The sequence below is a fragment of the Pipra filicauda genome, unplaced genomic scaffold, assembly GCF_003945595.2.
Source record: "Pipra filicauda isolate LSUMZ 115617 unplaced genomic scaffold, ASM394559v2 scaffold251_size2273266_pilon, whole genome shotgun sequence".
NCBI lineage: Eukaryota > Metazoa > Chordata > Aves > Passeriformes > Pipridae > Pipra > Pipra filicauda.
The window spans coordinates 953,960-979,069 of NW_024104367.1; the positions used below are offsets into that span (position 1 = coordinate 953,960).

Here is a 25,110-nt window from a genome sequence, read left to right on the forward strand (position 1 = left end):
GGTCATTTTCCCTCATCCTGTCTCTCCATGCCCTTGTCCAAAGTCTCTCTCCAGATCTCTTGGAACACTTTTGGGCATTGGAAGGGGCTTTAAGGTCTTCCCTGAGCCTTCTCTCCAGACTGAACAACCCCAACTCTACCAGCCTGTCTTCATAGCAGAGGGCTCCAGCCCTTCTTGTTCTGTCTTCCATTTCTCATTTCCTTTTTCTTTTCCTTTTCCTTTTTCTTATTACTTTTCTTTTTTCTTTTTCTTCTTCTTTTTCTTTATATTTTTCTTTCTTTTTCTTTTTTCCTTTTCTTTTTCTTTTTTTCATTTCTTTTTCTTTTTTCCATTTCCTTTTCTTCCTTTTCCTTTTCCTTTTCCTTTTCCTTTTCCTTTTCCTTTTCCTTTTCCTTTTCCTTTTCCTTGTCCTTGTCCTTTTGCTGTTTTCTTTTTCTTTTCTTTTTTCTTTTCCTTTTCCTTTTTTCCTTTCCTTTTTTCCTTTCCTTTTTCATTTCCTTTTTCTTTTCCCTTCCCTCTCCCCCTCCCCTCACACCCCTCGCCCCCATTCCCGCCCCCTCCCCCTTGGCTCCACCCCTTTCCTGGACCCGCCCCCTCCTCGCTCCGCTCCCCCCCGTTCCCATTGGCTGCGCGGGGCGGCACGTGAGGGCGCGGGGGCGCGCGCGGGGGCGGGGCTGGGGGCCGCGGGGGCGCGCGCGGGGCGGCGGCGGGAGCGGGAGCGGCCGCACGTGCGGGCGGGGGGCGAGCGGAGCCGGGCGGGGGCCAGTGCAGCACAGCACAGCCCAGCCGAGCCGAGCCCAGCACAGCACAGCACAGCACAGCCGAGCCGAGCCCAGGCAGCGGGCAGGTCAGTGCGCGGCGGAGGAGGCTGGGGACGGGGCTGCGGGAGAGGGGGAAGCGCCGGCGGTGGCGGCACGTGGGTCCGCCCGCGCAACAATGCGGGCGGGAGGGGTCCGAGCGCTGCCGGCCGCGGGGCCACCGCAGCGGGGCTGGGCAGGCTGGGCGGCGGTGGCCCCGGTGCAGCCATCTCGTGGCTATGGCGGCGGGACAACAGCGTGCGTGACCCCCCCTCCCCGCACCGTGACCCCCACCTTTCCTATTTCCCGTCTGATTTAACTCAAAATTAAAGGAGGGAAGCTACAGCGCGGGGGGAGGGGGGTCACGCACGCTGCTGCTCGCCCGGCATACCCCCGTGGGGAGGCCACGCGCGATGCCGCAGTCCCCCGCCTTGTGGTACCACTCGGAGCATCCCACAGACCCCCATCCCAGCCCCGTGGGTGGGATGCGGCGCGGACGCTGAGGGGGCTCCGCGGGGCCTCTCCACCCCTCCCGGCGCCGGACGCAGCACTCGGTGTCACCAGGGGCCCCAGGGGGGAAGTTCCATGCTCCATCCAGGCTGTCTGGACTCGCTGTCCCCATGGATGTTTCCCACCTCTCCGCGTCAGACGGATGGGGCTGCGCTGGCTGCATCAGCTGCGGCAGGGACGGCCTCTCCCGGGGCATGTTCGGGACAGGCTTCCAAGGGAAGTGGTGGAATCACTGTCCCTGGGAGTGTTCGGAAAGCGTGTGGATGTGGCACTTGGGGACATGGTTCAGTGGTGAACGTGGTGGTGCTGCTGCGCTGAGGGTTGGACTTGGTGATCTGGGAGGTCTTTTCCGCCCTTAATGATTCAGTGATTCGATATTTGAGCATGTCTCGTTAGGCTGACGAGCCTTTCGCTGGTGGGGGCTTGGGAATGCCAGTAGTTCCCATTCCCAGAGCAGGCAGGTCACCTATCAGGAGGACACCCCATGCCTTTCTCTGCCGTAGGTAAGGTGCATTTTTGCATACAACAGGGATTACTAATCCAAACAATTAGCCGGAATCTGGCAAGTTTGTGCCGCTGCCAATTTCCAGTTAATTCAGTTACAGCTTCATCTTTCTGTGGAAAGGAGCTGAAACATAAACGAGGTGATCTCGCATCTGGAGCTGCTGGGTTGGGTTTATGTGCATCCTTCTGGCTCAAGGAGGATCAGCAAGAAAACTGAGCCTTCATGAAGTCGTGTATTTATTCCACAACAATGGAAAAAGAGTAGTGGGGATAAACGGGGCTGGTGACTTGTTTGAATACAAAATATGAATCTCCCCTGTTATGAGCTGGATTTAAATCCTACTGTTACAACAATTACTAATTTTTTTGTCATAGTGTATGTTTAAAATGTTGCAGGTGGATTTGAAGCTCAGGGCTTTGTGGACCCACCAATATTCTGCACCAATATTTATATACATCCAGGATGTATATACACTGTGTTGTCACTAGGCTTCAGAATTAACCTTCCAGGTGCTGGCTAGTAGGGGTACAGTCCCCCACAGCTGCTTTTTGGGGATGTCAGGTGCTAGTAGCAAAGACCAAATTTGACACTTGGGCAAGGGAAGCGAGAGATTTTAACCTTTGGTAAGTGCTGCAATCTGAAATTTGTTCCTTTTGGGAACATTAACTTCCACAAGGCTGGAAATAATCGTGTCATCAGCGTGCCACGAGCCATCGCCCTGTTGGCTCTGCTTATGGATAGGGCTGCTTGCAGAAGCAAAAAGCTTTTGTTACAGCTGTTTTATTTTTGTGTGTGCCTTGATAGCTCAAAAATCACTTGCCGGCTTCCAGTCAAGGCAATCCTGGATGAGAAGCATCCACTGGGATCGGCCTGTTAAGTGCATTTCTTTGATTTGACAGCAGAAGTGCCCATGGAAACGTCAAAAACCCCGACGTTTAGGCATGTTTCCAGCTTCATCCTTCCCTGCAAGCCATGGAAATGAGTGGCTTGAAAGCCGACAGCACTTGATATTAAAATAGCAAACAGTAAACATGGGCTCCTATCAATAACTTGGGGTTTGTCTTAAATTATGGTTTGGGGTTTGTCTTAAATAGACGCACGTTGCCATAGGGAATCAAAGTTTAGCATCCAGACGTGCTCAGCGGGGTGGTAGCGTCTTTGGACAGGGCGTAGTGTACTTTTATAGCATAAATTAAAATTAAAAAGGGTTTTAGCTGCGTAGCAGTGCTGTTGTGTAAGAAAATTGCCAACTTTTGGGCTGAGACCGCATGGTTTCTGGGCATCATGTGCTGTGGTGTGTTGGTGGATGGTGTTCCCGGGCGGCTTTGGACGGGGAGAGCGAGTTTTACCACTCTGGGGCTGAACCTTGCCAGAGTTTTTCAGCCCTAAAACGAAGTGCAGAGGAGGCTTTGTGTGTGCCATGGGTAGCCAAACCGAAAGCAAAAATAAACACCCGCGAAAGCTGGGTTTTTTTTTTTGGTCGTTGACAGAAAAGGAAAGTGCCGGTGCAGGGGCGGGCGTGAAGTCCCGTGTTCATTACGCTCTGAATCTGGAAAATACATATTGTGGCACATGGCAGTGGTGTGCACGGCTCATTTTTGCATCTTCTCTTTTTCCCTTCCGATTTAACCCAAAATTGAGGGAGGGAAGCAGCACCCATCGGCCATCGGTTGTATGTTCATTTTTGCCAAGTTACGCCACTTTGAGAACACGAGACGCAGCCGGATTCCTGTGGCAAGGAGCCCTTAAAATTTCAACAGCTCTACCTATAAATACAGTCGCCGTGAAAGGCAGTCCAGCTTTACAAGAAAAAAAAAGCAACCACACTCTTTTTTTAGTCTCGCTGTATCTGCCTGACTTTAGTGCCATGCGATGCACCTCTGGCCGGGTAGTGAAGTCGAGGCAGCATGGAACATTCAATCTCCTAATTCCTCTTGCTAATTTACGTGAGGAATGGGTGCAAGCAGAGAAAAAAAATTCGTTTTAGTTGTCCTGGAGGTTTTTAGAGTTGAGGTGGTGAGGTTGGGTCTGTGCAGCCTCATGGCCTTTGCAGAGGGACCTTTGGTGATTGCTTGGTCGCGGTTAGTCCCCAGGAGCTGCTGCGGGGCAGTGTAGGATGGAGTCTAAAGCATCCCTTTGGTGCAAAGCATGTCCCACGTGAAAATTAAAGGGGAAAAAACAGAAAGAAAGAAAGAAGCTGGCTGCCACCTTGCCCCAGAGGTGTCTGGGCTCACCCGCTGTTCTCTGATGCAACCTCAACTGCCCAGGGAGCTCAGGGGCTGGTTTTGGACATGCCCAGGGTTGCCCAGGGACAGGCTGGGTACAGAATGTTCTTGGCGCTCCTCCACGCCAGTGGGAACCCCCACCAGCCCCAGATGGATGCCGTGGGGAGGTAGCCACTGTGCACATCCTGGTGGAGAAGACAGCACTACCTGCAGGGCTGGGATTTTGATGAAGAAGCTGCCAGGGAGGGTGGTATTGCAGCATAGCGATGCTTTTCAGCCTTTGTAGCCAGAGCAGCTTCGGCGTGGAGCCCTAGGTCACCTTGCAGTGCCAAAACCTGCTGGGTACGGTTGGGATGGGGCATGGGCTGGGAGGCGTGCGGGGGTGGGGCGGGAGAGCTCTCCGAGGCGAAGTGCTGCGTGTGCAGTTGGGCGAAGTGCTGAGCCCGGGCTGCGCGGGAGCTGCAGACAGGCAGCGCACGTGACCGTCTGAATTTCAGGGGATTGCTGGACCGCTCTGCCAACAGCATCTCGCGGCTCATCGCCTGCGATATCGCTGCTTTTCCCACCACCACCATCCTCCTTTTTTTTTTTTTTTTGGTCTTTGTATTTCCTTTCCGCTTCCCCACCCTGCCTGATTTCCAAGCCGAAGCAGGAGGGATGAACGCGGATGCGGAGGGTGGCTGCAGCTGCACTGGGTTTGTATCCAAATGGGTTCCTGGAAGGCAAGTTTTTTTGTTGTTGTTGTTTTTCAGTCTTAAAAATATTTTTACAGCAAGTTTCTCACATCGGAGCTGTTTGGCTGTCAGGTTTAGTTTCCCATGACATGGAGTGATTAGAGGAGGGAGGGGAAGGAGGGGCTGGATGCTGGTTTACGTGCAGATCTCTCTGCAGAGGTACCATCACCTATTGATGGTAAATGTGTTCCCTCTCATCTCTGCGATAGTTCTCAGAGATTTCCTCTTTTACGTCACTTCAGTTAATAAGATGTTTAACTTGGGAGCTGGGGGCGATGTGGCGTGTTATCATGTTGCAAGGAACACTGGGGATGACGAGTTCCCGCACAGACTTGTGCTAGGGAAGATCATATCAATGCTGTGGAGAACAGCTGGGTTTGGAGTCAAACCACTGCCTTTCACCCTTAATGAACCTGACCTGGCTGTGTCTCACTCTTTTTTATTATGACCATGATTATTATTTCCCTTCTAATACTGAGAGAGGCAAATCAGTCCTCTCTGTCTGCTGCATTGTTGGAGTCAAGGGTCCACCTTGATTTTATTGAGCAGATTGTGTCTGCCTGGCTGGGCTTTGGCTCTTTTTTCCCCCCTTTTTGGGGACCCCTGAAACATTTCATGAGGGCACTTGATGACTTTTTTGTGGTGACACTGAGATGATGCTACAGGTGCAGTGGCTGCAGAGCCAGAGCCTCTTCAGGAAAGTCCTTGACTGTGCGTTTTGAGTCCCATTCATGTCACTAGTTGATTTTAAGTTAAGAAAGCATTGCTGTTGGACACGCCTTGACCAGGAATAGCCTGCCTCCCTGCTGCCACAGTTTGCCAGGCCAGCTCATCGAGAGCGGGCGAGTTGGTCAATAAACGCTCCGAGCAGCACCCTTGGGAGTTGTAAACCAAAATGGGAACACTTGTGTCCTTCAGCCCCTCCTTCCATGCCAAGTTGTTTTCTTCCCCCATCTCCTTCTCCAAACTGCCACTCAAACCCTCTCATTTCTGCTGTGTTTTTCCACAAATGTCTTTTGAGCATGACAGCAAGGAGAAGAAAGCTGGCACAGGGCCACGGGTGCCACGCCATGGGGGGCTGGTGCCTTTCAACCCAGCCCTTGCCTGTGGCTTTGGGGGCCCCTTCGTTTTGGGTGACTTGGCAGCTGCACGTGGGTTCACATCTGGCAGCAGTTGGGCTTGGAGCTGCCTCTGTCTGCCACCAGACCCATCCCACCTGCCTTGCATCTCTTCCAGGGCTACCACCTCATCTCCAGGGCTTGAGTCAAGTAGCCCAGGCATGGTGACCAAGATGTCCCCATGGAGGTGTGGAAAGGGGAAGGGCTCCATAACGCTCTCAGGGCAATGGGGACATAGAGAGTTTGCAGATAGAGCAACCACAGCTCTGGTGGTGGCATTTTCCAACCTTCCAGCAGGACCTGTGGCTCACAGTCCTGCCAACACTTAAGTGCTGACTTGCTGTCAGTGATTTTGCTCAATAACTCTTTTCTTTTTAAGACCAAAATGCTTCTTAAAAAACAACGTGCCACCAGCACATTGGGATGTTGACTTGGTTTTTGAGAGGTTCACAGCCTCTCAGCTCAGCTTTTGCTCCAGGGAAAAAGCAACATGGTTGGATGCAATTTTCATCCCTCGTGGGAACAGGGTCTTAAAAAATAACCCTACCACATCCCAGCTCACGCCCTCACACTGCTGGATGTGGGAGTTAATTTTTCTTGCTCCTGCCATGCAGAACAGCCCCTCTCTGTGCTTTTGCTGCAACCTGGGACAAGGGGAATTTCGGGTGCAACTCCAGGCTGTGCTGGCTCGGCACATGTCCCCGAGCTGGGTGGCTGCCCAGGGCCCCCTTCATGTGAACGGGGTCAGCAGCTGGGAAATTGCAGAGCAAAGTGCCTCCCTGGTAATTCCCAGCTGCTGTTAAAGCGGCTTTAAAATAAATTCCCTCAAAGAGCAATTCCAAGTATTTGAGGGTTTGAACTTTTCCGGAGAAGGGTTTGGGAGCTGCCGGCTACCGCGCTGCACCCTGGCATGCCGGGGAAAGGCGCCAGGGAAATTGCCCTTATTATCCCAACATCTAGAAAACACTTTTTTTAATGTCTATATGATCTTTGTTTATTAGCTGCGTGTGCAACACAATGGTTGGAAATGGCGCGCTGCTGGAAGCAAAGTTTGCTTTAAATTGGGAAGGTGGGTGGCTGAGCAGTGTCCTGGGCTGGAGGCAATGCCCAGGGACCCTCACTGTGCCATCATACCTGACCACCAGTGCTTACCTAGGGGTGCAGCCCAGCCGAGTGCCCTTCACCGCACATTCCTCATCCGACTTTGCTTGGTAACATGGGCACAACAGAAAACAAACTTTGCAGCAAGCTTTGCTCTCCCATAGCCCCTGAAGCTTGCTTAAAAAAAAAAAAAATAACACCAACTTTGGAGCAATGTGGTCTTTTTTTTTTCTCATGCTTATGAAAATTCTCATACCAAACCAGTAACCTCCTCTGCCCCCAGTTCATTATTTTTTAAGGTGGCGTTAGGGGGCATTTAAGGGAAGGCTTGCCTCAGCCTCTGTGTCCCCTCCTCTCCTACATCCCGTCATGGCAAATTACAGCTTCATCTGTGCTTGTGTGACAGGCACTAAAAACAGGGAGGTTTGGTCAACAAACAGGAAAATTAGTCTCATGCCTGAAAGGCCCTGGATGTGCCTGTGCTGATGCTCCCCAGGGTGCTGCATGTCTGGTGCAACGCTGGTCACAGGGATGTCCCCATGAGACTGGGTACCCCGAGCAGGGGACAGCCAAGCTTTTCCCAGCAGGGACAGTGCTGGGCTCCTACCCAAGTCCCCTCTCCACTGGGCCCTGGCACCAGTGCAAGAGCAGCCAGGCTGAAGGCTGGTAATTAAACCCATGATCCAGGTCACTCCTGCCCCTCTCAGTGCCCCAAACGATAGGAATGCTGATAGCAGGACTGCATCCAGGCAGGGATATTACACCTCTATGAGCTCATTCAAGGAGCTTAGGAATGAACTGAGTAGTTTAGTGTAAAACCACCCTAGAAAACCCATTGCAGCGGGGAGTTTGTCCCCACACACCCTTCATTGCCATGGCTAAGCTGTTCCCAGCTCAAACCCATTTTGTTTGTGGGCTGTCCTTTGCTCTGACAGCTTCTTAATGAACTTTCTATCGTGTATGTGATTTAAAAATATTTCTCTTTTCTGTTGTGGACATGACAGAGCTGTCTCCTGAGGTGGCAGAAAATACATCTTGCTTCTTAAGGTCAGGTTGGGAAACCTGCACATGGCACAAGGAGGTTTGCTGTGGACGGGACAACACCGGGTGCAGACCCAGCCCAAAGTCGCGTCCACTGGACCACACACTTAGCTCCCTTTTTTCTTCCTTTCCTCCAAAACTAATCCCTCCGGCCCCTTAGGCTTTTTTTTTTGTTGTTGTTGTTGCTCCTCTCTGAATTCCTTCTAATTTGCAGGCTCGCTGCCAGCATCCAACACGCTATAAAAAGGGGACTTGTTCTTCAAGCTTCCCTCCGGTACGCAGCGTTTGCACAAATAGCAACACGCTTGACAAGTAGGTCTGATTCCCCCTGCTATTACCCAAATGCTCGTAGGGTGCTCGGGGAGTAGAGCCGCTGTCTTAAGACAAGCCAAGTTTAATTTCACACAGGGCCCCGAGCCCAATTCCCAGCCGGTGTTTAAGCTCCTGTCAGCTGGAAGAACGGTGCCTTTTTATTTTCCTCCCCATGCCGCTCTCTCCAAGAGCAAGCAGATGTGGTTTGCACCCCTCTGTACCTTACCAGCCCAGGTACAGCTGCCGCATGGGATGGCTGTGGCAGAAGACCCATGTCCTGCTGAATCCAGCCCAAAGCCACCACCGATTTTTGGCTGGTCCCCCCCCCACCGTTACAAGCAGCCTCGACACAAACCCCTTGCCAGTTTCCTTCTTCAAACTAATGAGCCGTTTGACCCTGGCAAGTCCTCCGGGAAAGCTGTTGCCAGAGCCTTGCTGCTCACACGGATACAAACTGCTCTCGTTTCCAGCTGAAATTTATTTGTGGATGACTCGTACCCATTTGGCCTTGTTCTTCTTGTACCCGCACTGGCTTTTAGCTCGGATGGCTCTTTTCCCTGCTCTGGTGTTTATCCTCTGGCAGGCTGTGCCAAGAGCCCTGGGTCTGCCAACCTAAATAACCTCAGAGTTCCTGGTTGAGGGTGGATGGAGGGGGTGTAAGGGCATCTAGGCTTCCTCATTTCAGCAGTGGAGACAGCCCCAGCAACTCCATCTGGAGCCCACCCTCCCACTGACAGGGGAAAATCCACCATGCTGCCTCTGGACATCCTCACCAGGGACAGTTCCAACCTGCAGAAGGACCTGCACTACTAACAAAGGCTCTCAGATTTGAACACATCATCTAATTTCAGTAGCACACTTCTCTTTTGTGGAGCAAAAGCTATCTGGGCAGAAGATCAGAGTTTTTTTCCTGATGCAGCCTTCAGCAACACCCTTTCCTCTTGTTTTGGGTAGCACTGGGGCTCACACTCCTGCCTGTGCTAATCTTGTGCTAATCTCAGCCCTGGTCTTGTGGAGCAGAGGTTTCCAGTGCACGGGTGTGCCAGGCACTTTGCTCAGAGGCTGAAGTGGATTTACAACATTAAAGTTCATCAGTGCAAAATACACACATGGCTCCTTACTACTGGTCCCCTTTTGGGGGTGTTGGACCATCCAGGATGGTATGGGAAGAGCTGTGAGGTGTTTGCTCTCCCCCCAGGATGGTAATTTCCCACTTTGGGGACTCATTTCCCCCATACTTTTTGCAGCTGCATCTTTGCCATGAGTTTTCTTTGCAGGTTGATGCCTTTTATGTGCTTTCTTTTGAAGCTCTGTGCTTATTCCCAGTGATGCTGAGGTGCTGGTTTATCCGTCTTGATTTAGACCCCTTCCTTGTCTTTGGCAGGCAGAATTCAGCTGGTTCCTTTGATGGAAGGAACGATGCTTCAGGTGCCATCATTCAGCAGCTCCTTATTTCCTCCAAGTTTTCCTCTAGTTACAAATTTATTTTTGTTTACTTTTTTTTCATCCCGCCTAATCTAAACTGTATCAGCGTGTGTCCATTTGAGGCAGGATTTTATATCCCCCTGCAGTGTCCTTTCATCATTCCATGCCCTCATTAAAGCACACATAAATTGGCCTCATTGAGGAGGAGCTGGGCTCTGCAGTTATTAGCAGGATTATTCTTATCTTTCCCAGTTTCCAGCAAAACTGCTGGGCTATTGTAACAAAATTCCCCCTAATGCTCATCTGGGCTTTTGGGGAGAGCGATGCTGATGCAGCACTGAGCATCAGCAGCAGATACAAGCAGGAAACCAGCAGACCCCATCATATCTTTCCATGTTAAGTGATTTTTTGACCCCAAGCTCCTCTTCTCCAGGCCATGGTTGTTTAGTACATCACGCTGGGCATTAACTTTCCATCGTGAATATTTTCTGAGCAGCCCGTGGGCTCCTTTGCAGCTGCAGCATCCTGTGCTCGCCGGTGGTATCGCTGCTGTTGCTTTTTGCGTCGTGTTTTCTCACTGCCTAAACCAGCATCCACAGCCTCCAACACTTACAGTGGGTGCAGCTGGGCGTTTTCTCTCTGGAATCGATTTTCCTTGTTCCTCTCTCCCCATTTGTTTGGTTTCTCACTGTATTTAAAGCCAGGAGAGTCCAGTGTGTGTTTTGCAACCTTCTGCTCCTGTTATTCATTTCTTAGAAACGAAGGGGAAGGAACCACAAGCAATAAAGAGCTCGAGGTTTGAGGACTGGCTGTTTTATTAGTCAAAACTAGAAATGCAGTGACTGAAGAGGGCAAGAGGAAATCCTCGCTGCAGATGTACCTCATTTAAGTTTAGGCTCGTGTAGGTCAAATTTTGGGGGCTGTGGATTTCCTCCTGCTCCAGTTTTAGATGGAGCTGTTATCACTGCCATTACTGCAAAAAGCATCTTAGTTTTTTGCCTTTTGCACCTCAGTTTTGCACCCCCCAGGCTGGCTTTCCTGCACCGTGCCTGTCTGACACTGGGGGAGCAGAGGTGCCCGTTTTAGTGACATCATGGCACCTCTTGCAGTGGGATTGCACGTGGCTGATGGCAAGTGGGTGGCCATAAACCAGTCCCAAGGGTCCAAATCGTGTCAAGGAGGCTGAGTCTGGCCATCAGCTGCCAGGAAGAGGGGATGAGGAGCAGCAGGGTGGCTCAGATGCCAAAGCCAAAGACACTCTGAAGCCCAAAAAGGACAAAAATAGGCGACTGGGTCATTCAAGAGGGTTTGAGGACTGCTTAAGATCTTCTCCCTCGGAAGCAGCACTTACCAGATGAAAGGGAATGTCTTCAACCAGGCATTTTGGAGCATCTGGTTTGTGTTTGGTGCTTGGGGAAGCAGGGAAGGCTGGAAGGCTTCTTGCTGGGTTGGTGGCTGGGCGAGGAAGAGTGTCCTTCAGGGGATACAGCTGGTGGCTTACGAAACGCATTTGACACCAGGAGCAATTTCCACATCTCCCTTTTGGACTGCGTTGTGAATAACTTTCCAAAGTGTTAACTCTGGGCATGAGCTGGATTTCTGCTTGCAGGAGGGTGAGGGGCCATCTCCATGCAAAGTGGCGAGTAGGGGGATGCCCACGTGGTTTTCTTTTTAGGTTTTGCCCCTCCTCGCTACAGAGGAGGCATTGGCATGTAATTACTGCCAGCTTTAATCCAGCCAGACCAACTGCCTTTCTGGCAAACACAAGTACAATAGGAGCCAAAGGTTATTGCATGCCCTAAATAAAACCATTGCAGCCTTGGGGCCTCACCCAAGCCCAGACCGCAAAGCATCCAGGACCGGCTCTGTTCAGTTTTCCGGAGCCCAGAAGAGTTGGTTTGATGGCAGTGACCCATAACTTGTTTTTTCTTCTTTTCCGTCTGCCACCTGCACGCTTGTGGCCACCGCGGCACCTGCCAGGAGCAGCACATCTGGCCAGCATTAGGGAGCCCGCCACGGAGTGTGCTTGGTTCAGGGTTTTCCTTGCTAAAATCATTAGTGGCTTTAATTGAAAGCAGGGGTGGGTGAAGGCACGTCCCACAGACGTGCACCACGGTTTGCGCGGCTCAGCCCAGCACATGGCTGTGACCAGGGGCCTCACAAACGACTGCCAGATGCAACCCAGTGTCCTGCCATCCCTGGGGTAGATGGAGATATCAGGCACCACCCAAGGTCCCATGTGGCCTGGAGGAGCCACCCGGGAGCCCATGCATCCCACCAGGCTTTTCTCCCAGCTACTACTCCCTACTGGGATTTACACTGAAATCTGAAGGGTTTAACTTTCTATCCCTGAGCAAATACAGCCCAAAGTGATCCAAATGCATGACCTCACTCAGATCTCAAGAAGAGGTAAATATTGCGTCACACTGAGCGTACTGTATCCTTTGCCCCAGTCTGAGATGCTCTGCCCTGCTGCAAGGACAAACCAGGCCAGAGAGGAGGTATGTGGTGGGAAAGGCTTTCTCCTCACCTCACAGGGTAATTATTGGTGTCTCGTGTCTGCAATGTGATGGACACTGGTCCTGCCCCCATGCAAGGCTGCTCTGGCTTCTGGCATCTCCACAGAGCTGCCAGCAGGGAGGAATTGCGTTTCACAATTCCAGGCTCCCACAAGATTATTGGAGGGAGAGGAATGTGCTGGAGAAAATATCCCAACTGCTGTTAAAAGGCACAGCTTTCCCTGCCCCTCTCTGGGTCAGCCATTCCTCCACCACACCAGACACCCTCCTCCAGCTGGCAGCACCCGCTGGAGCCAGCACAGTGTCACCTCCCCATACCACCCTGGGGTTCGTTTGCCCTCCTGGTCTCCCCTTTATGTGCAAATAATTGCAACTGTGATAAGCAGGCTCTTTTATGAAGAAGCTCTTTGCTTTTCCCTGGAGCTGCTCCTGGGACAGAGCTCAGTCACTTTATATCTGGACAATAAATCTCCAGGCTCTCCAGGGCACACCCTCCACACAAGGCAGTAATGGGCCTGCCAGATGCTGTTCTGTCTGGGTGAAGAGCACGCCAGCCAGTTGCAGCATCTGTAAATCATTTGCCAGGAGAGCCCAGGCAGTGTAGGAGTCTCAAGCTGAATCCCTTTTGGCCAATCCTTTCTAATCACGGTGAAGGTTTCTGTGCTACCCAGAGCACAAACATCTGTGGGCTGCAACAGTCTGTGGTCCCAGGGTGAGAGATACATCCCACACGTCTCAGGAGGAAGGTGGAGAAGTCTTTCTCCTTGGTTCTTCTGCTTCTGAAAGGCATGAAATCCTCGCCAGGCCAAGGCTAAGGTATTCCATTTCCCTGATCCTACTCTTTGCATCTGCTGTTGCTACAAAATGCTGTTAGCATCAGATGATGAGGTGTGGTCCTGGGCAGTGGAAAGTGCTGGGGGGCAGTGGAAAGTGCTGGGGAAGCTTGAACTGGTTTGATGTTGAGTCATTTCCTGGGTGATGGGACATGGACAAGGCTGAAAGTGGGGATGGCTTTCTCCGATGTACCTTCCCTGTTGAGTCATCTTTTGGGGCTCCACAATCCCAGTCCATGTGTTTTGCCTCCAGCAATAGAACACCTACAAGTTCTCTGCAGAAGATCTTGTTGCATATGGGGATGATGGTCAGGCTGTTGCACTCTGGTTTCTCTCCCAGGCTAATTACAAGCCTCTTGGCCTCTCTTAGGTGGCTTTGGCAACTCTGCTTCTCTGGCTCCAGTGCTGGGGAGCCCTGGCCACAACCATCAAGTCTTTCCCTGACTTTTAGAAAGCGGTTGCACTTCTCGTGTGTCTTTTCATTGCCGGAAGCTGGTAAGTGGACAGATCCCACACAAATAAACTTCTCAAGGGCAGAGAGTCAAAATATCCCTGGGCTTGTTTGGTGGAAAAAGGTTAACCAGCGTGAAGTCTATGAATTGCCGCTGACCCGACTTTGTTGACAAAATACAGTGTTATTAATTGGAGTTGCAGGCAAACTGCCTGGGGATATTTAGAAGGAACTTTTCCATCACGAGGGCCAAAATCTCCCTGGGAGAATATCTGACTGGGCTCTTCGGAGATGCGCCTTGAGCTTGGCCATGGCTCTGATCTGGGGTTTTGTTGCTGAGGATAAGGTGTGTCAGTCTCCCACAGTGGCCATGGGACTGTAGGGATTCACTGGCACCGGAGCTGCAACAGAGGAGGAGGCCACCAGGTGACATCAGGTGACTCTTTTAGAGCAAGCCTAAAAGGTCTCTGTTGATCTAGTGGAAGGTGTCCCTGCTCATTGCAGGGAGGGCAGACTAAATGACATTTAAAGGTCCTTTCCAACCTAAACCATTCTGTGATTTTTATGACTCTAACAAGGCTTCTGGGTCCCTAAATTGAGGTTTCTGCTCTCAAGCTGAGTCCTACCCACAGCATCACTGCCTGGGCAGGAGCAACAGCTTCATGGTGAAGGTGAAGTTCAGGAGTGTGACCTGTGCTGCTCCCAGCATGGTCCTAAACCCCAGCAGCTGTTCACTGCTGCGTTGACATCCATGACACTCCCTGTCACCCTGGTGGCTTATTTTAGACCGTGGCAGGGCCGTGGTCTGTACATGTCCCTGGGTGCCATCGCAGCATTTCAAACCGGAGAGGAGCCGCCACCGTGGCAGCTCCAGAGCCGGCTGCTCCTGTCACGGCTGGCAAGTTCCTTCACAGCCTCTCACGGCAGTGCGTGACGAGCAGCTTGCTTCCCTCGGCCTGGGAGCGAGCGGAACACCCGCGCTGGCGCGGGCCCAGCGCAGAAGCTGTGGGAATCCTCCTCGACAGCATGACAGCAAAAGATCCTCTCGAGCAGGGCCGGAGCTGGGAGGCTCTCTCGGAGGTAAAGCCCATACCGGTGCAGGAAGAGCTCACCTTGGACTGTGAGGTTTCCTGCACCTGTGTGGCTGAGTGTGCCAGAAAGCACCCTCAGTGCGTGCCAGGGTGATGGAAATTCAGCTGTCAGCGCACAAAACGTGCCAGTGCGTGTCCTGATGTGCTTTGAGGAGGGGGGTAGCATCTGGTGGAGGTGGGCAAAGGGGCTGTGCCCTCTCCTCAGTTTCCCTGAAAGCTGACAGTCACCTCCTAGGTAAGGTCAGCCACGTTTAGGTGGAGCCTTGTATGGGTGAACTCTGCACCTCAAGGGCTGCCAGGTCCCTGTAGCCCACAGGTGAAACCCCCTCTTCTGGGATGCTCAGCCTTGCCTGTTTCAAGTTGGAAGAGCCAGTGGGAGCGAGATCCATATGCCTGTTTCTGCTGGGCTGCCTCTGGACATGGTCTTGCCCGGGGTGAAGTGGCTGCAGGGGTGGAGGGTCCATCGAGGCTGGAGTTCGGAGCAGCCTGACCGTTCTCTGCAGAGCAGCCATGGCAGGCAGCCCACGTTTCACAAGTGGGGTTTTCCCATCAGGCTCTCCAGCTGCTATAAATAACAGGAAACGTTTTGTCGTTTTCTGCTCCGGAGAAGGTCAGGGGCTGGATTCTGGTCTTCGGAGCTTTAATAAGGTTGGAGATTTATGCAGTGTACCCAGAAGTCCCCCGAGACAGCCTGCCTGAGGCTGTTTGGCTCCTTGGGTGGAGAAGTCCTGAATGCCAGCCTTTGACAAAGTTACCTTAGCCACCCTTTGTGAGATGTCAGGTCCTGCTAAATCCTTAGCGTGCTCTTCATCTGCAGATGTTAACTCTTGGATTGCTGCCACACCAGCTCACGAGAGGTTTGAACCGTCCTCTTATCTGCGGTAGGAAAAGCTTCCACTGTGGATCCCAGGATGGATAGACACAGGGACACCAGCCAGTGGTCTCTTGAGCTTACTGGGAGCTCATCTTCATGGAATCATAGAATCTGCCCTCATGAGAGCCCACCTGGAGTACTGTGTCCAGGTCTGGGGTCTTTAAGCACGAGAAAGCCATGAATCTGTTAAAGCAGGTCCAGAGGAAGCCACAGAAATGATCAGAGAGCTGGAACATCTCTCCTTGCAGTTTACCTGGCTTGTGCTTGAGCAGGGTGGAAACCCAACAAATCAAGTGAGAAGATCCATCCTCAGGACTTTGCTCAGACATCTCCACAGCTTTTCTGGGTCATGGAGAGCCACAAGCACCAGGTCTGTGCCGCCTGTTGCCCCAGCAGCCGCCCAGGGAGGAGGCAGAGCCTCTGTCTGTTGCCTCTCCCATTTCCCCAGCAGATGCAGGAACGCTTTGATGTCCTCTTCCCAGCGCCCAGCCCCAGGATTAACCACCAGTCAGACCCCTTCACTGCCTCCAAATAAATCTCCTAAACTCAGACAAGCCCTGCTCAGAGAGGTCCCAGCATTCCCCTCTTGCAGAATGAGGGTTAAAAATAGCTTTTCTCCTTGCACCTGCCACTCTGAAGCCAAGACTGCATTTTATTTTTAAAGCCTAGGTTTCCTGGTGGTTAGCTCCTCTCCTGGGGCAGAGAGGTTGGGGACAAATAGAAAAATTATCTGTCTAAATGGTACAGAGAAGGTGGGCAGCATGGAACATACCCGTGTCAGAGACAGTTTGGAAGAAACCCTTCCCACCGTAATCTCTTCCTATAACCTCATGCTTCAAAACCAAGGCAGGGATGCAGCTCCAGGGATGATCCTTAAAAAATATACTGAATTTTGCTACTTTTTCTGTGTTTATGAGAATGTCTCTAAGGGTCTATTGGGTCTTCAGGCAGATCTTTGAGGCCTGGCTCAGGAAGCCTGGCTCAGCCCTGCTTAAATGGTTTCAGTGAGGCTGAATTATTTTTTGTTAAAGCCCATGTGTTTACATTTCATAAGCCTATTTTAAAACATGTGTATACAAGAGCAGACTTATTTATAAGGCAGATTGGCCTGCTGTGTCCTTACCTGACTTAAGTGTCAAGGAAGCAGTTTTTTTTTACTTTTTACAAGCGCAATTTAAAATAAAATACTGGTTTGCTGTGCACCAGTGGATCTGCCCAAGAGGAGGTCAGGGCAAGGTCTTATTTTCCAACTGTAAAATGCTATTTTGCTTGTTTATGGAGCTTCCTCTCTCCAGTCATCATTTTAGGTTAATGTTAATGACAACTATAGGTTAAAAAAAATCATTTATATTCCCCAGAGTCCTGGCAAGCCTGCATTGCCAAAATCCCAAACTAGCCAGGCTTCCCAGTGAAACAGCTTTTGGGAACTTTCCATCAGTAAAGCAGGATTTGCTGAGTGACCCGCTCGGTCCAGGTTCTTGGCAAGGTTTCTGATTTCAAGTCCCCAGGGAAATTCTTGAGAAAGTCTTTGTGGGGGGATCTTGGCATTTTCTGCTTGCCCTGGAGGAAGGATTTTATTCTCAGTTTGAACCATATGAACTGGTAACACACCAGTCCAACAGCAGGAAGGTGAGGAGCACTTTATGGTGGTGCAGGTCGATGTTGGAGTATGGTGAGATGTGTATAGACCTTAACAGCAGGATGGGGAGGGTGAGGAGAGCCCCAAGGAACAACTAATTTACAAGAAAGCAAAGTGAAACTTTGACTGTAGGACATGAAGTTCATCTCTCACAAGGGACGAGAAGCCTGTACATGTTTTTATGCCTATGCTGGGATATCTTTTTCTGCCTCTGTCAAGCTTCCATGAAGCTCGTGGGGCTGGGACATGAAGACCTAGGAGGTGGGGAGGTGAGCAGATACCGTTACACCCAGGAGAGGGCTGAAGCAGGCGTGCTGTGAGGGGTGGTTTTCCATCCAGCAAAGCTGTAAACCAAAGCCCTGACCACTGGTGGTTATTTAAAGACTCCGGCAGCGCTTCCTGCGATGGGAAGGTGCTTGGCCCACGTTCAGGCTGGGCGACTGCTCTCTGCAAAGCCAAATAAACAGCAGCCACTTGAACTTTCCACCTTGTGGGCTCCGCCAGATGCCTCATCCCCAGGCTATGGCCAGGCACCAGGCCTCAGATGGGCTTTGTGGACAAGCCTCCTTGGAGGGTTCAGGGTGATGGCCCGCATTTTGGGGCTCAGGGGTGCTTTTCCCATCTCTGAAGGACCATAAGGGAAGAGTTTGGTGCTGCTTTGAGCTGAGAGGGGGCATCTGTGAAGGGAAATCTGTGTCTCAGAAATGGGTTAGGATGCTCTCTATGCAGGTCCATGTCCTTCAGTGACCTTGGGTGGGGCAAAGGGAGGAAATTATGTCCTTTAACCCTAGATCTCATTAGATGCTAAATTTCTCAGAGGAGCACAATCCAAGTAGCCAGCACAAGGAATCTCATCCATCCATCAAGGCATAGTGGTGATGTGTGACTGCAGACCATCTTACCTGCAGGATGCCAATGAAAGCATTGATGGTTCATAGTGATGCTTCATCCATTGGGGAGGTTGAAGGTGGTCCCTTCCAACCTCAACCCTTCTGTGACAGTCGATGTGAGATGTCAGACACTTGCCTGTATTTACTTTGGTGCTTTTCTCAAGTTGTAGTTAACATTGTGCATGTCCTTCCCCACTCCTGACCCTTCCCTGGTGACCTGAGATGTTTGAGCAACTCACACGAACCCTGCAGGGGAGGCTCCTTCCTCACATCCAGCAGCAGCAGCCCCTCAGCCTGGGAACTTCTGCAAGACTTGGCAGCAGGACCATTGCAGGAGTATTTCACACAGGACCCAAAAATATTGCTGTGAGTGCAACGTTGGTCGGCCTGAACGCAGGGTCAGGTCCCTCAGAAATCAGACTGTTGACGAACAAGCTTGAGTGTATTCAAATGTTTCGTCTGATTTTCTTGGACTGCAGAGTTTCCAAGGGAGCCAAAAAAACTGGCTGCTCCTCTTTGTTGACTTTGCAGGACCAGAAATACAGCTGGGTTCAGTGAAATAATGAAGCTCCAATTCTTGTGTTGGTGTAGCAGAGAGGGGAAAAAAAGCTCAATTTTGAAAAGCTCAAATGTCTCTTTGGAGATAAAAATACAGGTCCAAGGTGGTGCTCTCTGACTGTGCTCAGCATTGGGGATGATCACTTGGGCAGCCCCAGGAACAAAATCCTTGCTTGACATCCCTCTGAAGTTCTAGCAAAGAAGCAAATCCAGGGGCATTTCACTTGATCAAGGTCAAAAAGTGGGCCCAGACAGGCTTTGGGGAGTGCAGATATGAGCTGTGCCGACACTGAGCTGGGATGACAGCACAGGAGACATCAGGCAGCAGCAGAGAGTCACTTAAACTGCAAGTGAACCCTGAAATGACAGCAAATTAGAAGCAAGCCCACGTTTCAGTCCAGGCTGGCCGTGAATCAGCTCTGGAAAACGAAAGACGAAACTTTCTGACTTCAGTTCAAGTTATGAACTTATAAACTCCCAATTATCTGGTTTCGTGGACGTGAGCCAGAGACAAACATTTTTTGAGGCGAGTGGATGGGACAGATTCCTGAAAATGAACTCATTGAAAAAGGCGTGATTTGGAGAAAAAGTTTGTCTCAAATTCTCGGATTTTACAAAGCTGGATTAATGTGACATGAAGATATCTTCTGTGTGTCTCAGACCTGTTCTTGAGCATCCTCCATCCATTTCCTGCTCTTTACTGAAATGTAGGGGCATGATAAATCACTTCCAAAAATGGAAGTTGAAAAAAATAATCAGATTTTAAGCCCATTTGAATGATGACAAATGTGCAAAAAGCTTTTGCACAGGACAGCCATGTAATCTTATTCTATTCCTCCCAAGATAACAAGCCCAGGTTGTCAGTGAACTCTGGGCAAGTGGAGCAGCCCATGGTCCAGCTTTGTGATTTCAGGGCACAGCTTTGGAGTGGGGGTTGGAATAGGAATGGACCACATGTGGGTGCAGTTTTTGTCAGCAGATCTTACTACTGCAGGGTTTTTTGACGATGCTGTTCCAGAGCAAGGCTTTTTTTCCCCCTCTGTTTCCCTTTAAAATACTGATTTATTTTTGCTGTTGCTTTAAAAATGGCTGTATTTTCCCCAAAACTGCCTTCAGGCTTTACAGAACCCAGAATATCTGCCTGAAGCTGGGGATAAAAACACAGCATAGGCGTCATGCAGGCAGCTGGGCAGCAGTTCCCTCCCACGAGGTGCTAAAATTGGCATCTGCTAAAGTTAGCTGGGAATTCATGGAGCTGTTGTTTGTTTTATTGAAGCGGACAGGTCAAGAACCAGGGCTTTATCAGCACCCTGGCATCAAAGGGATGCAGCAGCAGTCCTGGATGCTGGGAATCATCCTCGTCCTTGGTGCTGTGGCTGCAAGCTGGAAGGGTGGCTGGGATGTGCTCCCGGTGAGGAGCTGGTGATGCATCACCAGTTTGGAGGCAGGGACACTGCAATGATGGTCCTGCCCAGCCCCTCCCCGTGGTTGTGCCAGTGAAGTGGGTGAGCTCAGAGTTGATCCTTAGTATTTAAAATCTCCTGTTCCTGCACTGTGCCAGCCCTCCAAGGAGGCTGCAGGTACAGCTTCATGGGAGAGGTCAGTTGGCATCTCCAGACCGTGCAGGGAAGCCCCTTGCTGAGGTCCCCGGAGACCTTCAGGTGCCACTATCCAGTAGAGCTTGAAGGAAGTCCTTCTGCTGTGTTTCCAGTAAGTGCCAGCCCAAGACTTCTAATGACAGCAGAGTACGTGCTCCATCTGTTTGATGATCGACACTTACAGTAGATCTGGATGGGTGGGGATATTTTATCGACCAGCTGATAAAAGAGAATGCCAGGGAAATTCCCACATGGGAACACTCAGCGGAGTTTTGCCCCGTGCCTCGGCATTGAATTACAGGACTCATTTAGTAACTCTTGGCTGCCTGTCCCAGTGCTGCCCACAGTGCCGTGCCACCACTGCCTGTTTGCAGGGAGATGAACTGGGAACGGATTAAGCTGAAAATAAACTTTTTTAAATTTATTTTTTAATTCCCCCAAGGCAAGATCGACTCCATGGTGCCTCTGCCAAGATGGCCATTGATGTCACGATGACCTCCTGCTGGCAGGGCTGAGTCTAACCGGATACCTGCTGGCTTTGCAGTGGAGCACATGAGCCCCATGTCCTGTGGCTGGAGGGGACATCTTGAGTATCCCTTGGGATGTCCCACTGCGATCCAGCCCATCCCTGGGCTTGTTTTGCTGTTGGTTGTCATGCGTGATGCCAAATTTAAATTACTTGTGAAATATCAAAATACCCTTTGTGCTGGCTGCTGGGAGTACCGTGTGCACATCTGTACCTATAGGGTTTTTCTGCCAAGATAGTTGCAATAGTACGGATTTTGGCAGGGAGCCAGGTACATGCTCTCATTTAGCTTCCTCTCTGTACCACAGGAGCTTGTAATTGAGCCTTAAGTCAGCACTGGATGTTCTGCAAGGCCTCCATAGGTGTTTCTTGGTGTTGCATTTTCTGCTCGCTGCATTCTGGCTCTTTAGGAAACAACATGAGAAAGAGATTCCTGGGATGCACCCATGACATGCAGGATTGAGGATGGCTGTTTGCCTCCTTGCCCAGGCTGAAATCCTCTTGTGTGCCCCCAGGAACAGAGGGTAAGGACCATTCTGGCCATATCTCAGAGCCAATATTTAACCCAGATGGATGAGCAGCTTTATGCTTGTTACTGGCGTTGCTTTTTCATTCACCTCCTTTGCCTTTTTCCCTGCCGAGAGGCAGAATGTGTGCATGTGCATCTCCAAAAACACTATCACCAGTTGGCTTCATCATAAATGATGAATTTGGGCTTACAGCTTAATTTACCCAGGGAAGCTCATTTGCTTTCAGCTTGATTAGAGCCTGCTCCAGTGCAGCAAGGGTGGCTGGGAAATGCCACCCACGCCGGGGTGTCAAAATGCCTCTGAAACCATCCGGGAGCCGGAGCCGGGGAGCCAAGCGGAGCTGGAGCAGCTTGCGTGTCTCCAGGCCATTAAAGCTCACCCCTGGGGCTGGGGAGGATGTGCAGAGCATGGATGAAACACTGCATCCTGCCTGTCCCATCCCTGCTGGATCTGGCCGTAAGAGCCGAGGAAGTTTTCCTGCTTAGCAGGGTGGGGAGGCTTCACATCTCAGCCTTTATTTAATGTTCAGGTGATAAAAGCTTTGCTTCCCTGCCTGGCACTGTCTGAGCAGCCAGCACGTTCAAACGCTTCCCTTTCTACAGGGAATTTGCATCTCCCTAAGGGCAGCAACCGGATTTATGCAAATATCCAGATGAAAGAGAGCCAAAGCCAAAGCGTGCTCATGAGTAAGCATTCCTGGGCACTTCTGGAGCAGTCAGACGCTCTCTTTCTGACCTTTGGGCGTTTTGAGGAGAAGCAGCATGGCGATGCCAACTGCTCCTCTGGCCCCAAAATACTACTGTGTGATGATCACTTCACTTCCATATTGTCCCAAGAGTCTGAAACAATGTTTTGGGGTTGAAACGTCCCTGTTGTTGGAATTGCTTTGCTTTCCATGGGGTGTGACATCCCCACTTGTTGTGTTGTTCGGGTGATGTTCCACAGTAGCACTGTGGACAGGATGGATTTCCTCCTTGTCCTGCCATTCCCTTGAGAATGTGGTCCTTCTCCAAAATCACCCAGGCACAGTCCATGCAGCCAACTGGGCCGTGCTGCACAACCTTCTCCTTGCTTTCCCTGCCAGGATAGAAAGAGGAGAAAGGATCATCATCCCACGGCAGCTTTGACATGAGATTTTTGCTCATGCAGATCATTGCAATTTCCCTTCCTGAGAAGCCAGGGCGTTTGCTGGCTCTTACAAAGCCGCTGCTGGAAATCCTTCCTGCGAATGACAGAAATAGGATTGGATGACTTTTCATCTTCTGTATTGAAAGACAGTTCATTCAAGTGCAAGAAGCATCAGGATCTGTATAGTTTGCCATTCTTTTTTTAGCTGGTTTCGCCTCAAACAGCGACTGGGAGCAGCCTTGGCATGCCAGAGCATCACTGCCTGACGAGTGAGGATGTGATTTAAAACGTGATTGTCTGGAACACCAGCAGCTGCTTTCTGCTTCTGGTGTTCAGACCAGAAGGGAACTGGCTTGGTAGTAATTGGGGAGCCCATTTTGGCAGTCTGAGACCACGTCCCAAGCTACAGCATTGTAGGAGTCTGGTCCTAAGGATTTTTCAGCCCTTTTTTCCAATTTTCAGAGAGTCCTGTTCCAGCGAGGTTTTTTAATACTTTGATTAAACTTGAATCCAGCTTGGATTCCACTTGATGAAGAGGCAAGCTGGGAGCTGGGTGGAAGCTGATGTGGAGAACCCTGGGTAGGGGTCACGGTGCCACCTGGCCACCCTGACTGTCAGTCACTCATAGAATCAGGGAGTGGTTTGAGATGGAGAGAACCTTTAAAGATGGTGTTGTTCCAGACCCTATGCCATGGGCAGGCACACCTTGCATTAGAGCAGATTGCTGCCTCCAAGCCCCATCCAGCCTGACTTTGAACACTTTCAGGGATGCAGCATCCACAGCTTCTCTGGGCAACCTGTTCCAGTGTCTCACCACTCCCATAGCAAATTTCTCCTTATGTTCAATATGAACCTGCCCTTTTTCAATTCAAAACTGTTGGTTCTTGTACTATGGCAGGCCATAGTAAACAGTTCTTCTCCATCTTCCTTATAAGCTCCCTTTACTGTATTGAAAGGCCACAATAAGATCTCCCTGGCCACCAATTCCTGAGCTGGAGGAAGAGCCACAGCTGCATCCTCAACTTTTTAAGCCCCTATGAGCCCAGCTGCAAGGTGCTTTTCCAGGGCCTTTGAATTTCAGGAGCTCCGTAGCTGGAAAATGGCCTCAAGTTGCGCCAGGGGAAGTTCAGGTTGGATATTGGGAAAAATTTCTTCACTGAAAGAATGGTTAAGCATTGGAACAGCACCATCTCTGGAAGCGTTCAAAAAAACAAGTAGACATGTCACTCTGCGATACGGTTTGGTGGACATGGTGGTATTTGGTCAAAGGTTGGACTTGATGATCTTAGAAGTCTTTTCCAACCTGAATGATTCCACAATTCTGTGGTTCTAATTTGCAGATGCTGAGTCATCTGAGCTCTGCACTGCCTTAATCTCCTTCCTCTGAAGTAATGCTCGATTCTTCCTTCTCCTTCTGGTTTGGTCCCCCATCCGCCCTGGTGTGAATTGGGCTGAGGACATGGGGCAGTGCTTTACACACCAGGCAGGCTCTGCAGATCGAGTGGAGACATTCTTGTCCCACCAGCAAGAACAGCTGCAGCTTTCAGCATTTCATCCCCTTTGATCTTTTATTTGAAAGAAAAGCCACCTTTATTTGCTCTGCAAGCTCCCACGGGTGGGGGTCAGCTCTTGGCACAGCATCCTTTGGCTCCGGGTTTTTGCGCAAGGGCGACAGGACCAAAGGATTTTGTCCCTGTTGCTGGGGGTGGCTGGGTGCAGGAGAATGGGAGAGGGCACAGGATCAGACTATGCCACAGTTATGCATCCAAAACTGGCAGCTCAGAGGTACCCACCTTTGTCCCTAGAGCTTTGCTGACGTGTTGCTTTTGCAGAGCATTTGTCCTGTGGCAACTAGGGAGCTGTGCTATGGCTTTTTGCTGGAGCTAAGGAGTTTCCTGGAAGAAGGTTTCTGGGCAAATCATCTCTGCAGAACCTGGGCTCAGTGGGATGAGCCAGGAGCACAGTGTGCTGAGGATCTACAGCAAGCCTGGCCCCTGCCAGATCTCGCTGCATCCCACCCAGGAGCAGGCTGTTTTCCCATCTCCCTCCGTTTGCTTCATGGCTTTTAATTGTCCTGGCTGACACCCATCATGTTTCCCCCCACACGATGTCTCTCCATATTATTAGTATCCCTGAGGGGACATTTGCGTACAGCATCTCTGTCCCATCCTGCTGGAAAAGGGACATCCCTGGAAGGGCTGTTTCAAGTGGTGGTTTCTGCTGTTAAGGTCAGGGCTGATGAGGATGAGGAGGAGCCAACTCAGGGTTTTCCATGCAGGATGGTGGCTGCCTTCGGAAGTGCTTCGGTGTCCACCACAATAAGGGAGAGGGCCAGTTGCGTTGCCATCCCCCAGCATCCTGTCATGGTATGTGTGACCCTATCTCCATCAGGTGAAATGTGTAGACCAAATAGTGCAGAGGAAGAGTGAGATGGTTTGGGAGGACAGCCCTTTAGAGCACAAGGTCTGGATAGTGGAGGAAGCTCAATGACTCACAAACTCCATCTAAAACCTGGTGGCATTGGCTTGGAAGAGAGGCTTTTCTCTAGAGCATGGCTTTTCTCTAGAGCATGGCTTTTCTGGACAATGCTGGCCGTAGCTGGATGCCACCAGAGACTATGCGTCCATGGGGTTTATCACAGGCAGAGAATGTTCTGTCCCACATTGCATCCCCAGCATGTCATGGAGCACTATTTCAACACTGTC

The 25,110-nt window shown here is 50.8% G+C and overlaps 1 protein-coding gene across 2 annotated transcripts in view; it reads left to right on the forward strand.

Annotated features, from left to right (window-relative positions):
- Positions 1–796: 796 nt before the first annotated feature.
- Positions 797–25,110, forward strand: part of PTP4A3 (protein tyrosine phosphatase 4A3) — a 40,839-nt gene continuing 16,525 nt past the window's right edge. For both annotated transcript variants that reach the window (XR_005563793.1, XM_027713046.2), the window contains exon 1: positions 797–847. The gene's annotated coding sequence lies outside the window, so the exon portion shown is untranslated. The remainder of the gene's footprint in view (positions 848–25,110) is intronic.